Here is an 18,860-nt window from a genome sequence, read left to right as displayed (position 1 = left end):
ACACATGCTTAAAATAAGATGGATGAATACTCAAAGCTATGTTCCAATCTATAATTATTATTAATTTTTTAATTTGAAGACCATTTTACAATTTCAATCTTCACGTTTTTCGTTTTTCTTTTTTCTTTTTTTTTGGGGGGGGGGTGGCGGGGCAGATAATCTCCATGTTAAGCAGCTCTAAATTTAACAGATAAAAATTTCTTACATTCCCCAAAATTGTTGAATATAGAAACTGCAGATTTTGATGTACATTTGCAAAGAAATTCTTTTTTTTTAATTATGAACTGAAAAAGCTTGTCTCCTGAATGCTTCAGGCCACTCAGTCAACCACTTGCATAATTTAAATACTTGGAAACCTGTCAAAGATCGTAATTCAAACTCCAACTGCAAAAAATCGCACAGGAAAATCCTTTCTTGCATATTTCCAATATTATATGTTAAACTGCATTTTCCGCAGATAGAGATAATTCTAATAAATTCGTAATTATATCCAATTTAGCATCATTTTTTTTACAATATTGTTCTTTCTTTTAAGAGAGGAAAACATTATGTCTTCTCACAAAGTAATGATTATTACTTTTACATTATGTGCAATTGTTTTAGAGTGAGAGAAATGTAAGCAGATACTTAATCAATATTCATGAAATGGGAATTAAAAAGGGAGGGGCCAAATCTGCTTTAGCATGTCTTAGAATTAGAATTCACAAACTGGCAAAATATTTTCTGATTGACACTTTGGTCATCTTTGGACTCATCGGCTTCAAAGTATATTCAACTCTGACAGGTAAAATGTGTGGACAAATCTGGATAAGACACTTTTTCTTTTTATTTCTGCTCTAGTCTATAAATCAGGCTACAAGCTTTAAGATACCCTTTGAGGTAGCTGGCAAGATGGCAGATTAGGAACAGCTCCAGTCTGTAGCTCCCAGCAAGATCAACGTAGAAGGCAGGAGATTTCTGCATTTCCAGCAGAGGTACCTGGCTTATCTCACTGGGACTGGTTAGACATTGGGTGCAGCCCATGGAGGGTGAGCCGAAGCAGGTTGGGGTGTCACCTCACCTGGGAAGTGCAAGGGGTCAGGGAACTCCCTCCCCTAGTCAGGGAAAGCCGTGAGGGACTGTGCCCTGAGGAACGGTGCATGCTGGCCCAGCTACTACACTTTTCCAGTCTTCACAACCCACAGACCAGGAGATTTCCTCAGGTGCCTACACCACCAGGGCCCTGGGTTTCAAGCACAAAACTGGGTGCCCATTTGGGCAGATACCAAGCTAGCTGCAGGCATTTATATATATATCGACCTGGGATGCTAGAGCTTGGAGCTTGGTGAGGGGAGGGGCATCACCATTACTGAGGCTTGAGTAGGCAGTTTTCCCCTCACAGTGTAAACAAAGTCACCGGGAATTTTCACCTGGGCTGAGCCTACTGCAGCTCGGCAAAGCCGCTCTAGCCAGACTATCTCCCTAGATTCTTCCTCTCTGGGCAGGGCATCTCTGAAAAAAAGGCAGCAGCCCAAGTAAGGAGCTTATAGATAAAACTCCCATCTCCCTAGGGCAGAGCACCTGGGAGAAGCAGCGACTGTGGGCGCTGCTTCAGCAGACTTAAATGTTTCTGCCTGCTAGCTCTGAAGAAAGCAGCGAATCTCCCAGAATGGCACTCGAGCTCTGCCAAGGAACAGATTGCCTCCTCAAGGGGGTCGCTGGACCCCATGCTTTCTGACTGGAGGATACCTCCCAGCAGAGGTCGATTGACACCTCATACAGGAGAGCTTTGTCTGGCATCAAGATGTTCTTTGAAACCAATGAGAACAAAGATACAACATACCAGAATCTCTGGGACACATTTAAAGCAGTGTGTAGAGGGAAATTTATAGCACTAAATGCACACAAGAGAAAGCTGGAAAGATCTAAAATTGACACTCTAACATCACAATTAAAAGAACTGGAGAAGCAAGAACAAACACATTCAAAAGCTAGCAGAAGGCAAGAAATAAGATCAGAGCAGAACTGAAGGAGATAGAGACACAAAAAACCCTCCAAAAAATCAATGAATCCAGGAGTTGGTTTTTTGAAAAGATCAACAAAATTGATAGACCGCTAGCAAGACTAATAAAGAAGAAAAGAGAGAAGAATCAAATAGACGCAATAAAAAAAGATAAAGGGGATATCACCACCGACCCCACAGAAATACAAACTACCATCAGAGAATACTATAAACACCTCTACACAAATAAACTAGAAAATCTAGAAGAAATGGATAATTTCCTGGATTCTTACACTCTCCCAAGACTAAATCAGGAAGAAGTTGAATCCCTGAATAGACCAATAGCAGGCTCTGAAATTGAAGCAATAATTAATAGCCTACCAACCAAAAAAGGTCCAGGACCAGATGGATTCACAGCTGAATTCTACCAGAGGTACAAGGAGGATCTGGTACCATTCCTTCTGAAACTATTCAATCAATAGAAAAAGAGGGAATCCTCCCTAACTCATTTTATGAGGCCAACATCATCCTGATACCAAAGCCTGGCAGAGACACAACAAAAAAAAAGAGAATTTTAGACCAATATCCCTGATGAACATCAATGCAAAAATCCTCAGTAAAATACTGGCAAACCAAATCCAGCAGCACATCAAAAAGCTTATCCACCATGATCAAGTGGGCTTCTTCCCTGGGATGCAAGGCTGGTTCAACATATGCAAATCAATAAACGTAATCCAACATATAAACAGAACCAAAGACAAAAACTACATGATTATCTCAATAGATGCAGAAAAGGCCTTTGACAAAATTCAACAGCCCTTCATGCTAAAAACTCTCAATAAATTCGGTATTGATGGAATGTACCTCAAAATCATAAGAGCTACTTATGACAAACCCACAGCCAATATCATACTGAATGGGCAAAAACTGGAAGCATTCCCTTTGAAAACTGGCACAAGACAAGGATGCCCTCTCTCACCACTCCTATTCAACAGTTTTGGAAGTTCTGGCCAGAGGGATCAGGCAAGAGAAAGAAAGAAAGAGTATTCAACTAGGAAGAGAGGAAGTCAAATTTCCTCTGCTTGCAGATGACACGATTGTATATTTAGAAAGCCCCATCGTCTCAGCACAAAATATCTTTAAGCTGATAAGCAAGTTCAGCAAAGTCTCATGATACAAAATCAATGTGCAAAAATCACAAGCATTCCTATATACCAGTAATAGACAGTGAACCAAATCATGAGTGAACTCCCATTCACCATTGCTACAAAGAGAAAAAAATACCTAGGAATACAACTTACAAGGGATGTGAAGGAACTCTTTAAACGGAATTACAAACAACTGCTCAAGGAAGAGAGTACACAAACAAATGGAAAAAACATTCCATGCTTATGGGTAGGAAGAATCAATATTGTGAAAATGGTCATACTGCCCAAAGTAATTTATAGATTCAATGCTATCCCCATCAAGCTACCACTGACTTTCCTCACAGAATTAGAAAACACTGCTTTAAATTTCATGTACAGTCCAAAAAGAACCCATGTAGCCAAGACAATCCATAGCAAAAAGAACAAAGCTGAAGGCATTATGCTACCTGACTTCAAACTATACTACAAGGCTACAGTTAAAAAAAAAAAAAAAAAAAAAAAAAAAAAAAAAACCAGCATGGTACTGGTATCAAAACAGATATATAGATCAGTGGAACAGAACAGAGATCTCAATAATAACACCACACATCTACAACCATCTGATCTTTGACAAACCCGACAAAAACAAGCAATGGGGAAAGGATTTCCTATTTAATAAATGGTGTTGGAAAAACTGGCTAGCCATATGCAGAAAACTGAGACTGAACCCCTTCCTTACACCTTATACAAAAATTAACTCAAGACAGATTAAAGACTTAAATGTTAAACCTAAAACCATAAAAACCCTACAAAAAAACTTAGGCAATACCATTCAGGACATAGGCATGGGCAGAGACTTCATGACTAAAACAGCAAAAAGCAACGGCAACAAAACCGAAAATTGACAAGTGAGATCTAATTAAACTAAAGAGCTTCCGCACAGCAAAAGAAACTATCATCAGAGTGAACAGGCAACCTACAGAATGGGAGAAAATTTTTCAATCTATCCATCTGACAAAGGGCTAATATCCAGAATGTACAAAGAACTTAAACAAATTTACAAGAATAAAACAACCCCATCAGAAAGTGGGTGAAGGATATGAATAGACACTTCTCAAAAGACAACATTTATGCGGCCAAAAAACATATGAAAAAAAGTTCATCATCACTAGACATCAGAGAAATGCAAATCAAAATCACAATGAGATACCATCTCACGACAGTTAGAACGGTAATCATTAAAAATTCAGGAAACAACTTGCTGGAGAGGATGTGGAGAAACAGGAACACTTTTACACTGTTAGTGGGAATGTAAATTAGGTCAATCATTGTGGAAGACAGTATAGTGGTTCCTCAGGGATCTAGAACCAGAAATACCATTTGATCCAGCAATCCCATTACTAGGAATACACCAAAAGGATTATTAAGTCATTCTACTATAAAGACACATGCACACATATATTTTTTGCAGCAATATTCACAATAGCAAAGACTTAGAACCCACCCAAATGCCCATTGATGACGGACTGGATAAAGAAAACGTGTCACATATTCACAATGGAATGCTATGCAGCCATAAAAAAGGATGAGCTCATGTCCTTTCTAGGGACGTGGATGAAGCTGAAAACCATCATTCTCAGCAAACTAACACAGGAACAGAAAACCAAACACCGCATGTTCTCACTCATAAATGAGAGTTGAACAATGAGAACACATGGACACAGGGAGGGGACTGGGGTCTGTCGGGAGGTGGGGGGCTTGGGGAAGGATAGCATTAGAAGAAATACGTAATGTAGGTGACGGGTTGATGGGTGCAGCAAAACACAATGGCACATGTTATATCTATGTAACAAACCTGCACATTCTCCACATGTATCCCGGAACTTAAAATATAATTTTTTTTAAAAAAAGATACACTTTGAAAATTAGTTGTCAATATTTTTGTTTGATGCCTTTTTGTTCTCTCAGCAAAGCTAGTCAGGGCACACCTAGGTAGTTCTTGGTTTGGTTTGCTGAAACAACAACTCAATTAATTCCAGTCCGTTAGACATGCATGTCTGAATAGCACTCAAATCTCAGTCATATATCATTTTGCCACTGCCTTTGCAGTTGTGAAATAGTCCCATTTCCCTTTCAAAGGAGAGGAAAGAATAAAACTGCAAATATCCACTACATAAACTTCACGGATTTCAGAGGCCAGTTTTGCCCTTGTGTATTGAGTAAATTGGGTTATTCCCTAGCTCTAAAATCTTTTATATTTCCCTACTGTCCTGCCATAGCTTTCAGGTTTGGATGAGGAAAACAGAACTCAAAAAATTTAAACAGCTTTCCCAAAGTCATATAGCTGATAAATGTAGCAATAGAGACGCCTGTCCAACTTCAAAGGCTGTGCTCTAACCTCTACCACCAAGTAGACCTGTGTACCTTTAGGAAAGCCTGCATATCTTCCTAGGTTGAGATATTAGAAATTGCCTGACCCTACTAGCTTCTTAAGGTTTTATTTGTTTTCTTGCAAATGAATTAATCTTTCAAAAATCTGGAGCACAGTTACTTATAAAACAAACCTGAACTCCAATGATGGAATCTGCATAATTGTTCATGTATCTGTCTCTTGCCATCTGTAGAAAGTACATTGCTGTTCTTTTGACAGCTTTTAACAATACCTGATCGAGATTTAACAACTATATCCACAGCAAGAGATCCACCCAAAGTTTTATTTAAAAAAAAAATTGAAATTGGATGTTTGTTGACATCTGAAAGCAAGATGGTTGAAAATAAAGCATGCTCCTAGTAGTGATATGAAATACAATAAGATGGGACAAAGTGTAGGTTGATAATACCTGTTCAATCAAGTGAGGTCCATTTATGAATAAGATAAACATAATGACTTTGAAGAGGCCTGACACTTAGTTTTATTATGAAAAATTTCAAACATATACAAAAGGAGACAAGACAACATAAAGAAGCCCTTGTGGCTGGCAGGCCGGGGTGTGGGGGGTGCTCACGCCTGTAATCCCAGCACTTTGGGAGGCTGAGGCGGGTGGATCATGAGGTCAGGAGTTCAAGACAATCCTGGCCAACATGGTAAAACCCCGTTTCTACTAAAAACACAAAAATTAGCCAGGCATGGGGTGCCTGTAATCCCAGCTACTTGGTAGGCTGAGGCAGGAGAATCACTTGAAACCAGAATGCAGAGGTTGCAGTGAGCCGAGATCACAGCACTGCACTCCGGCCTGGACAAATGAGCAAAACTCCATCTCAAAAAAAAAAAAAAAGAAGAAGAAGAAGAAGAAGAAGAAAAGAAAAGAAAGATACCCTTGCAACCATCACTACTCAGCTTCAACATATCAGCTCATCTCAGACCCATTACCCCATCTCCAAACTGGTTTGAAGCAAATTCAGAATATTACAGGATTTTTTGCAAGTAATCCTGCATGTATTTCTAAATGATTAAAAAGTTTTTAAAATTATGATATTATCACTTTTTAAAAAATAACCATAATGAATTGTTGTCATTATTTAGTCAATGACCAAATTTCACATTATCTTTTAAATGTCATTTTGTAACAATTTGTCTGAATTAGGATTCAATAAAGTTTAGATAACAAAATTACTTAATGCGTCTTTTAAGTCTCTTTTAATCCATACTGTTTTTTCTTTTCTTACTATTTATTTTTAAGGAAATATAAAGTTTCCCACAGTCTGGTTTTTGCGGACTCTGTATACAAGGCATCGTTCAACCTGTTCTGCTCTTCTCTGTATTTTTCATTAACTGGTATTGGGATATAAAGATTTGCTTACCTTTTAGTACATTTTTTGGCAAGATAATTTCATCGGGAATGTGCATTCTTCCCTCGGGAGGCAATTATATTTGTCTAACATGGTTTGTAACATCACAAAGAGACAGACAACTCCTGTGACAAACCACTGATGACCAATGACTAGATCTAACAAAGCTTCAAAATAGTATTATTCTAATTTTTTTTTATTTATACGCTGGAATAAAAGTATAAAGAGGAACTTCCCTGCAAACAATTATTCGAATCCCAAGTGACAGTTCACCAATTGTCAAAATAATTAGTTTACTTTACTTTATCATTTACTACCATAAAACGTACACAAATGTGTTATAAAAAGTTAAAATTTATCAAAACCTACAAATACAACACTTAGAAACCATACATGGTGCTCTATATAGTCAAGAAAAATTTAAATAAATATAAAGATGTAGTATAACATAACTGCATAAAATTAACTTTTGTACATACTATACTACTATAATAGTTTTGTACCATCTTCTGTTGCTATTAGTGAGCTTAAGTGTTGCGAGTGTCCACTTAAAATGCTTGTGGCATGAGGAGTTTCTCTCTAGTAAATTGCATATTACAATAAAAAGTGTTCTTTTGCAGTTCTTGAGTATTTTTCATCATGTTTAATGCAATTCCACAGCCTTGAAGACCCATATGAAGTACCACTGGTGATGCAGAAAGTGCTCCCAAGAGTCAGTGAAAAGCTATGATATTAACAAAAAAAAAAAAATTGAATTGCTTGATATATACCATAGACTGAGATCTGCAGCTGTGGTTTCTGTCCATTTCAGACAGAGGATTCATCTTGTAAACAGAGGTAAACTCACAAAATCAATAAATACAGTGCAGTACTGTAAATGTATTTTCTCTTCCTTATTTTTTAAGAACATTTTATTTTCTTTAGCTTACTTTATTATAAGAATAAAGTATATAATATACATGCAAAATAAGTGTTAATCTACTGTTATACTATTGGTAAGGTTTCTGGCTAACAGTAAGCTATTAGTAATTAAGATTTGGGGAGGGTCAAAAATAACATATGGATTTTCAACTTCGTGGGGTCAACACCCCATACGCCAGGATTGTTCAAAGGTCAACTGCAGTTATACAAACACCTCTACAATGAAGATATAGAACAGTATGTCATCCAAAAAATTGTTCTTGCCTTTTCCAGAATGTCATAAAAATGAAATCACATACTATGTAGTCTGATGTGTCTGGCTTCTTTCACTTACCATAATTTATTTGAGATTCATCCATGTTATTGAGTATCACTAATTTATTAACATTAATTACTTAGTAGTATCCCATTGTTTGGATATATCAGTATATCCATGCACCAGTAGAAGCAATTTGGGTTGTTTCTAATTTCTTATTATAAATAAGACTGCCATAAATATTATTGTGCAGGTTTTTAGATGACCATAATTGCTAATTTTTCTTGTATAAATACCTAAAAGAGGGGTGTCTAGGGTTTATGCTTAACTTTATAAGAAACTGACAAACTGTTTTCTAAAGTGGCTGTGCCATTTTATGTTCACACCAAGAGTATATGAGAGCTCCACCTGCTTTGCACCTTCATCAGCACCTTGTAGTCTCAGATACATTTATTCTTTCTAATTTGTATGCAGTGATATCTCATTGAGTTTTCAATTTGTTTTTCTTAATGACTAATGGTGTTGTATATCTTTTCATATGCTTATTTGCTCTTGTGTATCTTTTTTGGTGAAATGTCTGTTCAAAGAGTTTGCCCATTTTTTATTATTTTTGTTTTCTTGTTATACAGTTGGAGAATTATGTATACATTCTGCATAGAAACCCATTATTAGATTGGAGTCATGAAAAGATTGTCTCCTGATCTGGGACTTATACTTTCAATTTCTTAACAGTATCTTTTGATGAGTAGATTTTTTTAAATTTTGATAAAGTCTAATTACTTTTTTTCTTTTATAAATGATGCTTTTGGTGTAGCATCTAATAAATCATTGTCTTCTCCAAGAACCCAAAAATGTTCTCCTATTGTTTTCTATAATGCTTACAATTTTAAAGTATTACATGTAAGACTGTGGTCTATTTCATGTTAATTTTTTAATGTGGTATGTTGTATGGGTCAAGGTTCTTTTTCTGCATATATATGTTCAATTTTTCCAGCATAATTTGTAGAAAGTCTAATCTTACATTGGATTTCATTCTCTTCCATCTCCATTGTAATCTTATTCAATAAATTAACTTAAATTTTTTACATTTACTACTTTATTATTACTCAATGGCTTATGATCATTATAACAAAATTCCTTGAAAGAGTTATCTATATTCCTTGTCTCCATTCCCTCTTTTGCCATTTTCCACAGCAATAGTTAGCTAATATAAATGGTTATTGAAAACTGCTGGCTTTCCAATGGTGCTGAGTTCCTTAAGGGGATATTACATATAGTATATATTTTATATTTATATAATTCCATATAATATTTTATATAAAATTCAGAAAAATGTTGGTGAATAAATAATGGAGAAAGAATAGATGGAGAATTGCAGCTTAACATCATTATTATCACAAAAATATAATATATGTGTGGAGTTTTGATCTATGGAACCCAAAAGCATGTTTATTTTTTTTTAATTTTATGATGCAAATTTCCTTTTAAATCAAAACTTTATAAAGGGGAAAGATAACTTTATGTGTATTTGCAAAGTAAAAATGTATGAGCAATTATCAGTAATGATGTTGTTAAGCACAGTATTTCACTTCTGTCATTAGCAAGTACACTGGTTGATAATATTCTCATTTTTTAAAAAAAAAGCTGTTGAAATATATTCTTACAACTTTCGCAAAGGCATTTGTTGCCCAGCTTTATTTCATTGACTTTCTACAATAAATTAACTAGTCCAGCATTACCAACTCAGTGACTAATCAATCCTTGTTGCTTTCGAGTTGAAATGTAAAATCCCGATAGTAGCTATTCTGAAAATCTCCAATGTAACAAGGTAAAATTGGGCATCTTATACTGATGTGCTTACTTATTACATACAAATCTGTATCTGTGTTAATATCACTTTCAAAGACTTCTTGCTCTTGAATATAATCACCATCTACTATCTGCCATGAAACTTAGAAAGCTTTTATCATGGTTTTGTGGCAAAACAATGCACAAGCAGAAAAGATCATAGTATGATAATAACGTTTTAGTAATAGTTACTGAATATGTTTGGACACAGTTTATTCACAACTATAAATTTTATAAATTTATCTGCTATTTGTTTAAACTTATTAATCACAACATTTTCCAATTTTAAATACCCACATATACTTCATGCCATAAATCCTTACATATATTGCTAATAATTTTAGGGAAATCACATCATTTAAATGCTATAAGGGCTACTTAAGAGACCACATGAAATGAAACAACAAAAAAGGAAAATCTTATTTAAAAAGTATATATTTTTCTTCTTGGTTTTCTTTAATATTTGAAAAGTACTGGCCAAAACCACCTTTCTACAGTAAACGGTTATTTTTAAAATAGGTCTTACTGTATATAATTTATTTCACAATGATACACATATAACTTGTATCCATGAAGCTCTCAACTACACCACTTGAAAATACTTAAACTAAGACCCTTATAATTATTACTATCATTTTGTTATCACCAATCAAAATATTGTAGAAACCAATATATCAGATACAAAAATGACACTAGGATTGCTTACAGTCTAATTAAGTGGAAAAATACACTTTAAACATGGAACAATATGCAGGAACAAAAGCCAAGAATACTTGGTAGACCTTAAGACAGAAATCACTTCTGAAGAGAGAACTTGAAGGAGATAATTCTCTAGTTAAGAGGTGTTTTCCACTTTTAAGTTGAATTTTCCTAAGCATTGAATCCATATTATAGAAAATCCCTGGAGAATTTAGGTGCAGCTTAGCTACCCAGCTAAGACATTATTTATCTAGAATTCAACTAGCTAAAGGGGTAGAGTGGGAGAAAAAAAGAAAATTCAAAAGCAGTGCTCTCACAGAGAAAATTCTCTAGAGGCCATAAATTCCTCAATAAATACATAATAAATAAATTTATTTGGAGTGACAAGACAGCTGCCAAATAAACCTTATCCCTAGTGTGCCTTATAATATCTAAACACTCCTCCAATGGAAATAACAGAAATCTATTTGTATATAAATGTACAGCTCAAAGAATATTTTTCATTTGCTTTGCTCAATTTAATCTTCATATTGTCTTTGAAATATAGGTATTTTTATTTATGTCCCTACTTTGGAGATGAGGAAACCAACTAATGGAATTTAAGTATAAAGAGTTGAGCTGGAGAAGAAGAAGAAAATGGACTCAGGTAAAATTAATTTAAAGCCATGTTTTAGAAAATGATAACGTGAAGGGAATACCAATAATATTTTTTATTCTCCTTTGGCTATACTATGATATTCTAGGCATAGCTTTCAAAAATATAAATATAAATTTAGTTTATAAATGTGTAGTAATAGCCTCAACTATGTGCCCAGTACATTAATTTTAGGCTGTTCACTGTACTACTCCTACTACCAATTCTATTTTAATTTTATGATTAGAACTATTCTTTATAGTGAGGATGGGGTTGGTAGAAGAAACATCACAGTGGTTTGACAATTCTGTGGGAAAATAATACGCACTCAAGCTAAAATAAATTTCATTTTCTTTGTATATGCAATGAATAAATATAATTTTAGTGTAATATAGACAGTCATGCAGGTATGTTTAGCAATTTATGACTTTGACAAGATGATGAGAAGAGACTGAAGAAAAATAGTCACTAAATGAACAGAGGGACTAAGCAGATGAAAATATGGAGGGGAAAATGTCGAGATTCAGCATAGGGACTATGTAGGTTCTGGGTAGAAAGTGACTATTTACACTTATTCAGTAGGCCATAATAGTCAGTAGGCCTCACAGATAATAATAAGAGTATATACTTTGTTGTGTGCAAACTGTCAGGGAACGAGTGAGACACAGTTTAAATCTCTTCATAGTTTAGTGGGCTGCCGCGTACATAAATGGTTATAATATAACATTACATTTTATGAGTGAATCACTAAAATAATTCTGCGAAATAGTTATTCCATATTAAATACTGAAAAGACTAAGGAGGTTGGGTTATCCTAGGTATTATGATTGGAATTTTTTTCATCAAGTTGGAGAAGACATGCTGAAAATGCATGGGAATTCATGTCTTGCAAGGTGTTCAGGTCAATCCCCCTCCTGTGGATCTTTCAGAAAAACATTACTTTGTGATATACTGAGATTTTTTTTTTTTCAGAAAAACATTACTTTGTGATATACTGAGAGAGAGAGAGAGAGATATATATATGTGTGTATATATATATATATATATACATATATATATATATGTCTCAAGATAATTACAGGCTATGTATAGACATTTGGCTAATGAAACTTGAAAATAATATTTTGTTTAGAAATCAATGCTATGTGTTGAGTAATTTTACTTATAATTTTTTAAAGGGCTAGTTGATTACTCTTGCTTTTGCAATTCGGCCCCTAAATTAATCCTTGGACTTCTTGAGTAATTCAGAGCCTTAATAGCTTGGCTAATATGAAAATTGGTCAGCCCTACAACCAGCAGGAGGCACAAGAGGATCTGATAACTGTTGGAAAAGGCAGCCTAAGGCAACTGGACTCTAATCAGTCAGTGCCACTACTACTAGAAAGTCTGAGAGCAGATGGCAGAAGTGAGAATCCTCCTTGAGGACAAGTAGGGATTTTGAACAACTGTACCTGCTCTTCTTTAACATTAACATATGTCAGACCTCAACTTGTATAAGACATTTCAACTCTTAATTATTCTTTTAAGAGTCCTCCTCTTTTCTCTCTATTCACCCAAGGAGTAAATAAGGCATGTTTGCTTTACATCTACTGTGTGAATCTGTGTCTTTGTGTGAAGATATATTTGTGTGGTGAAAAGTTTTTGAAGCTTTACTTCCAGCCTAGAAAATAAGTTTCCAACCAGGTTACTCCAGGTAGTGTCAGGAAACCAGGCGTACTAATTAAAGGAAATTTGCAAGGAAACACAAGCCATCAAGAAATTATTGCCTGTTTGTAAATGGAGGGAAGGAGGAAATACAAATTTTGGATTGTGGAGGTATGTGAGTGTTGTGATTGTGTTATTATATGTCAATATACTCATTGGAATTTTAGTATAAATTCTCTACCCTGTGAGAGAGAGGAGGATCACACCTAAATAGTGAGATCATACCCTGTACCAGCACCCTGAAAAGGTAGCAGCTATCTCAGGCAGGAGCCCAGAACTGGAAGAGAAGTCTCAATGAGGTAGCAGAGAATAGTCATTTATTTTCTCTTAGCTTTGATGGTAAAGCGGCCAAGATATTGTGAAAGGAGTTCCTGGGAACTAAATATGATGTTGCCCTTCAAATAATGGAATTAATAAGTCCAATCTCTTTGATCAAAATAGCCTCCTAGTCATGACTAAAGACATTCTTTTCCAACAGAAACTCAGCAATATTCTTAAGCAGTTACCAAGAGAATTAGCATGGCTGTCAGTGATGAAACCACTTGAGAACATGGATGATGAAAAAGTATAGACGTGAAAGGGGTAAAGACAAAAGCTAGTTACGCTCTTCTTCTATGATCTAAAGTATTTTCAACTTATCTCTATTCTAGTGTTTCACATGGCATAATAATTGATGTACATGTCTGCTTTCCTCATTGGAACTTGAGCTTCTTGAGAGCAGATTTCTCATCTTTATATGTGCAGTTCCTGACCCTGGGACAGGCACTTGAAAGACTCTAGACAATTAATAGTGTTAATGAATGAATAAATAGTACCTGAAAACTAAAGCAACTTCATCTCTATTTAGGGATGAGATGGCATATTTGCAAACTAGTGGTTATTTTCATAACTGCCATTGTATTGATGTAGAAATAAATGTTATTGAGGTGTAAGATTAATAAGTATACATAGATCCGATACTATAAACAAAATGAACTAAGAACTTCCCTGTTTGACAAAACTTCCTAAAGTTAGAAGAACATGAATAGTTTGGTATCTTATATAGAACTGAAAAATATTCCTTCAGATGCCAATATATATCTGCCTATAACCGTTATGAACCCCTTTAGAACTATATACACCCCTGGCCACCACCCCCAAACACCAACCATCTTCATAAACAAGATATGGATCTTGTCTATAGAAATGCAAACATGACCAGAGATGCTGGAATTCTCAGTCCTGTCATATGGATAGCTGTGTAGTATTATTGGCAGACAGAAAAACTGAGAAGAAACTTGGAAAATTAATAAATTTTATAATTCATAAAATCTTGTGAAAACTTCTAAAACACTCTGTATGAGGGAAGAAAGGAACTCAAAGTTAGTAGTTAAGCTCCCAGACATGTCTTAGCCAAACTAAGGCTTAAGGAAGCTAAATGAAGCTCAGTGAGTTGCTCAAGTGGTAGAACCAGGACCAGAAAACAGTTTTTTAGACACTTGGGTCTATGCATGTATTACAAAGTGGGCTTTGTCTTTATGGAAAATTTTATCAAGCAATAGAGGCTAACTAGAGTTCTGTGTTAACAAGGATCTGAAGCCAAGTTCTAACTCATTGGAAAAAATTTCTGTGATTGATTATATATGATCAAAACTACAATGAGATACCATCTCACACCAGTCAGAATGGGTATTATTAAAAGGTCAAAAAGTAACACATGCTGGCAAGGTTGCAGATAAAATGAAACACTTATACACTGTTGGTGGGCATATAAATTATTTCAACCATTGTGGAAAGCAGTATGGTGATTCCTCAAAGAACTAAAAGCCAAACTACCATTTGACCTAGCAAACCCATTAGAGGGTACACACCTAGACAAATACAAATCATTCTACCATAAAGACATGCACACAAATGTACACTGCAGCAGTATTCACAATAGCAAAGACATGGAATCAACCTAAATGCCCATCAATTACAGACTGGATAAAGATAATGTGATACATATATACCATGGAATACTACGCACCCATAAAAAAAGAATGAAATGTCTTTTGTGGGAACATGGGTGGAGCTGGAGGATTTATCCTTAACAAACTAATGCAGGATCAGAAACCAAATATCACATCTTCTTACTTATAAGTGGGAGGCAAGTGATGAGAGCTCATGAACACAAAGAAGAAAACAACAGGTAGTGAGGCCTATTGGAGGGTGGAGGGTGGAAGTAGAGAGAGGGACAGAAAAGATAACTATTGGATACTGGGCTTAATACCTGGGTGATGAAATAAACTGTACAACAAACCCCCATGATACGAGTTTAACTACGTACCAAACCTTCACATGTACCCCCAAATGTAAAATTTTTTGTTTGTTTTTTAAAAAGAATGGCCAATTATCAGCTCTTCCTATACTATTTTCCCCTGTTGAGGTCCAGATACATATGTCTACCCCAATAGTAACACTGATTTAACTGATTATAAGATCCCTGAATGCAAAGAATAGCTTCCAGCTACAGAGAATTAACGGTGATGGTAGGTGCTCCCTCTTATCCCAGCACACTAGATAGAACTTCATTGACTGGCTTGTCCTCAAAGGCAGATTCAGAGATAATCAGAGAAAGAGGAGGAAAAGAGGATACTTCCAGAAAGTGGGTTATGCCCTGGAAGGCTCTGCTGCTGAAGAAAAAAACAAGAGAGAAGAAATTTTTCATACAATTTATAGAATTTAAAATGTTTGCATAATTTCTGTGATTTTAATAGCAAAAATTAAAGTGTTGCAGCTTTTCATACCAATCCTTTCCACCTAACTAAAGTGTCTTTATTTTTGAATCTTAACAATGAAGAGGCTTGCCTTTTGAACGATGGAAATTCTTCACAAACATAAGACAAGTAATCATTTTCAGGCAATTAAGAGTTGTCTCAGGTGGCCAATTCCATGGACTTGCTCAACACAGCACAAGGACTATAATTTATACATTGCTACACTTAAAGTACTTTTTGGCATATTCTCCTAAGAAAGAAAAAAAAGCATTGTAGCAGCTCAGTAAGGTAATTGTTATCTAAATATGTAATATGATCATTCTTATTTAAATATGTAGAGAAAAGACATGCTTTAAAATGTTATATTGGCTATTAACAATCTTTTGGACACTCATTCATACTAGAGTCTTTTTCATGTGTTTCTGTCTCTTTCTCTGAATGGTCCTGCTGCCCATTACCTTTTTTTCTGGCTGAAAAGGCCCAATCACAAAGAGCTTTCAGAGCCCAGTACATTTCAGATCTATTCTCATTTTCAATGCCTAATTCTGAGTGGAACGGTGGTCATTTAAATACATTTTAGAGTAATTTTAATAGAACATTTGCATAATATAATTCTTGCTTCTTGTAATTCAAATCTGCTTACTCCAAATAGATTTCTCCATGGACGCCCCTCTGCCGTGCACCAAGTTCTAATACATTTGGCTTACCTGTAATGAGAGTAGGGAAGCAAAAAGAAGCAAAGCCTATGGGAAGAGGACTGAGGTGGGATTTCATAAAGCTATTAATTAACAATACTAGAAGGACCTTGAATTTTCACAGAATTACACATTGTTAAAACAAGCATACCTGTTATCTGATCCTTCCATTCTAATCTCTATTGGGAAACTTCAGGCTCAGACAAGCTCCCTCAGGTAATCTATTCACATTTGAAAGGGTGATATCATGGGCAATTTTCATCCTGAAATTTGGTGAAAAGTAAACGGAATTTAAAAGCGCCTTTTCTCTGTCTTTGACTATCAGACGGCAATAACTACTGCTACCTGCTCTTGACTGCTTCTATTCCTCATTTGCATTTGTTGGATGGTTGGATTTTTTTTTCATAAATTGTTTTGGCGATTTTTTCTCTCTCCTCTTCCATAAGCCCTTTTTGGAAATTATTCTGATAGTAAGGCAGAAGAAATTCTAACATCCTTAAATGTGTTTATCTCCATTCATTACAGAAAAAAAATAAGTTTAAGAAATATAACTGCATACTGTTGCTGCTATATCAAGAAATGTAACTGCATATATTGATTTTTATATCATTATTATTGATATTTATTATAAGGTTTTTCTCTTTTTATCACTTCATGGGTATGTAAAATATGTATCATGTTTACAACTCTTGGTCTTCTATTAAGAATTATTTAGGTAACCAATTTATGTCTTAAATTCATATTTCTTTTCTATTTCCAGATAATTTGCCCATACAAATTTCAGTGGATTAAAAAAAAAAAAAAAAAACCAAAAAACTTATACCTTCAAGGTGGCCGCTAGTAGAAAAGGGGGATTTTGTCACAATTACTTTTTTCTAAAATATGCTCCTAATTTGATTTTTTAAACTCAGGCTTCTCACCTGCCCAAAACCATTTTCATGCTACTTCCAAACTTAATTACCTAAAGTAACTGTCTGATCTTCTACTACCCACATCAAGCCTGTGATGCATCACCACTGCCTTCAAGGTTTTTCATCGTGAAAGTTCTTCAAGATGAACTCATTTAGACTTGTATCACAAAGCAAACCTTAACCTTCATTCCTTTACTCATGGTTATTGAAAGGAATACCTCCAGGCCTCCAGTTATTATTAGCTTACATGGAATATATTGTTTCCTTAAATTCCCAACTCATCCACAACTTCTTCTTTGAAAGGCTTCCATAGTGAAACAATCATAAAAATTTAATTCTTTGCTTCCAGAACATGGTTTTAAAAATTTATTAGCATATATATTATTCTGCCTTATATTAAACGTAATTGCTTCTTGTTTTTAACTTACCTCATTAGTCTATATGTTCCTTAATGACCTGCATTAGGACTTATTCTAATCTCTTCCCAAAATAGCCATGACTGACATCCAGTATAAATAAATGCTTTATAAATATCAACTTAAATTAAATTTCTAAAACTCATTAACATAAATAAGCAATTTCAGTACCATTCAGCCTTCACTATCCGAAGTAGCTTTTATGGTTATCTTTCCCCAAGTCAGTGATACGTCCTGCAATTTCTCCCCAAACATTTGACCTATGGTCCAGGAATGTAGTCTCTTGTGTGTTACATTTTCACCTGATCAATTTTAGGCCTATAATGATTTAATTAAATTATTGATCGTTCAGTGGTCTCTCTTCATTCATTCAATAGCTTGTTCTATTTATATGTGCTTGAGTACTACTTCTGCAGTGAGCATTCTAAGATAACTGAGAAAGAAAGAAGAAAAGATGCAATCTAAAGCAGAAAGACTTTTTGTCTTTCTGACATGTACTTAAATTCACTGGTAATTTTCTTTCAGAATGAGTGATCAATCTGTATAGCTCTTAGTATCCTTTAAACGTGGCCACTCAATATGCACCCCCCAATTTTGTATTTATAGTCAATGCCCAAGTAGTCAGTCACTGCCAAAAACAATAAAAATAAAAGGAAAGAAAAAAACCCCACACAATGTCGATTGATTTAAAGAGGCTTATATACACAATGGAGAATCCAGAACAAAAGAGAAGATTCAACAAGGAGATGGTAGTTGTAACATTAGGCAGCTTGCCCACTGAGTACCACTCTTAATTAGCATTATTACCCCCAATGAAACTGGCTTAATACCTTATGTGTAGGCACTGTGCCATCTAACAGATGGATCTGCACACAAGTTGCCAAGAAACCACATATGAACATCAAACGTGGCTCCTGTCCATGTTATTTTCAGCTTATAGTGTTTAAATGACTGTTGTCCTGCAATGCCATGGCTGTAGTTATAGAGAAGAACAAATACATCAATTCCAACCACAGCAACTGTTAGGGACCAAACAAGAGGGGTTCTCATTTCAATGTGGGTTTTTTTTTTAGTGTTACACTGAATTTTAGTCACTGAAAAGACCTAAAGTTTTGATGCTCTGGTAGTACAGAGACTCCAG

The sequence above is a fragment of the Theropithecus gelada genome, chromosome 14 (assembly GCF_003255815.1).
Source record: "Theropithecus gelada isolate Dixy chromosome 14, Tgel_1.0, whole genome shotgun sequence".
In the NCBI taxonomy this organism is placed as follows: domain Eukaryota; kingdom Metazoa; phylum Chordata; class Mammalia; order Primates; family Cercopithecidae; genus Theropithecus; species Theropithecus gelada.
Note: the sequence above shows the minus strand (reverse complement) of the source record.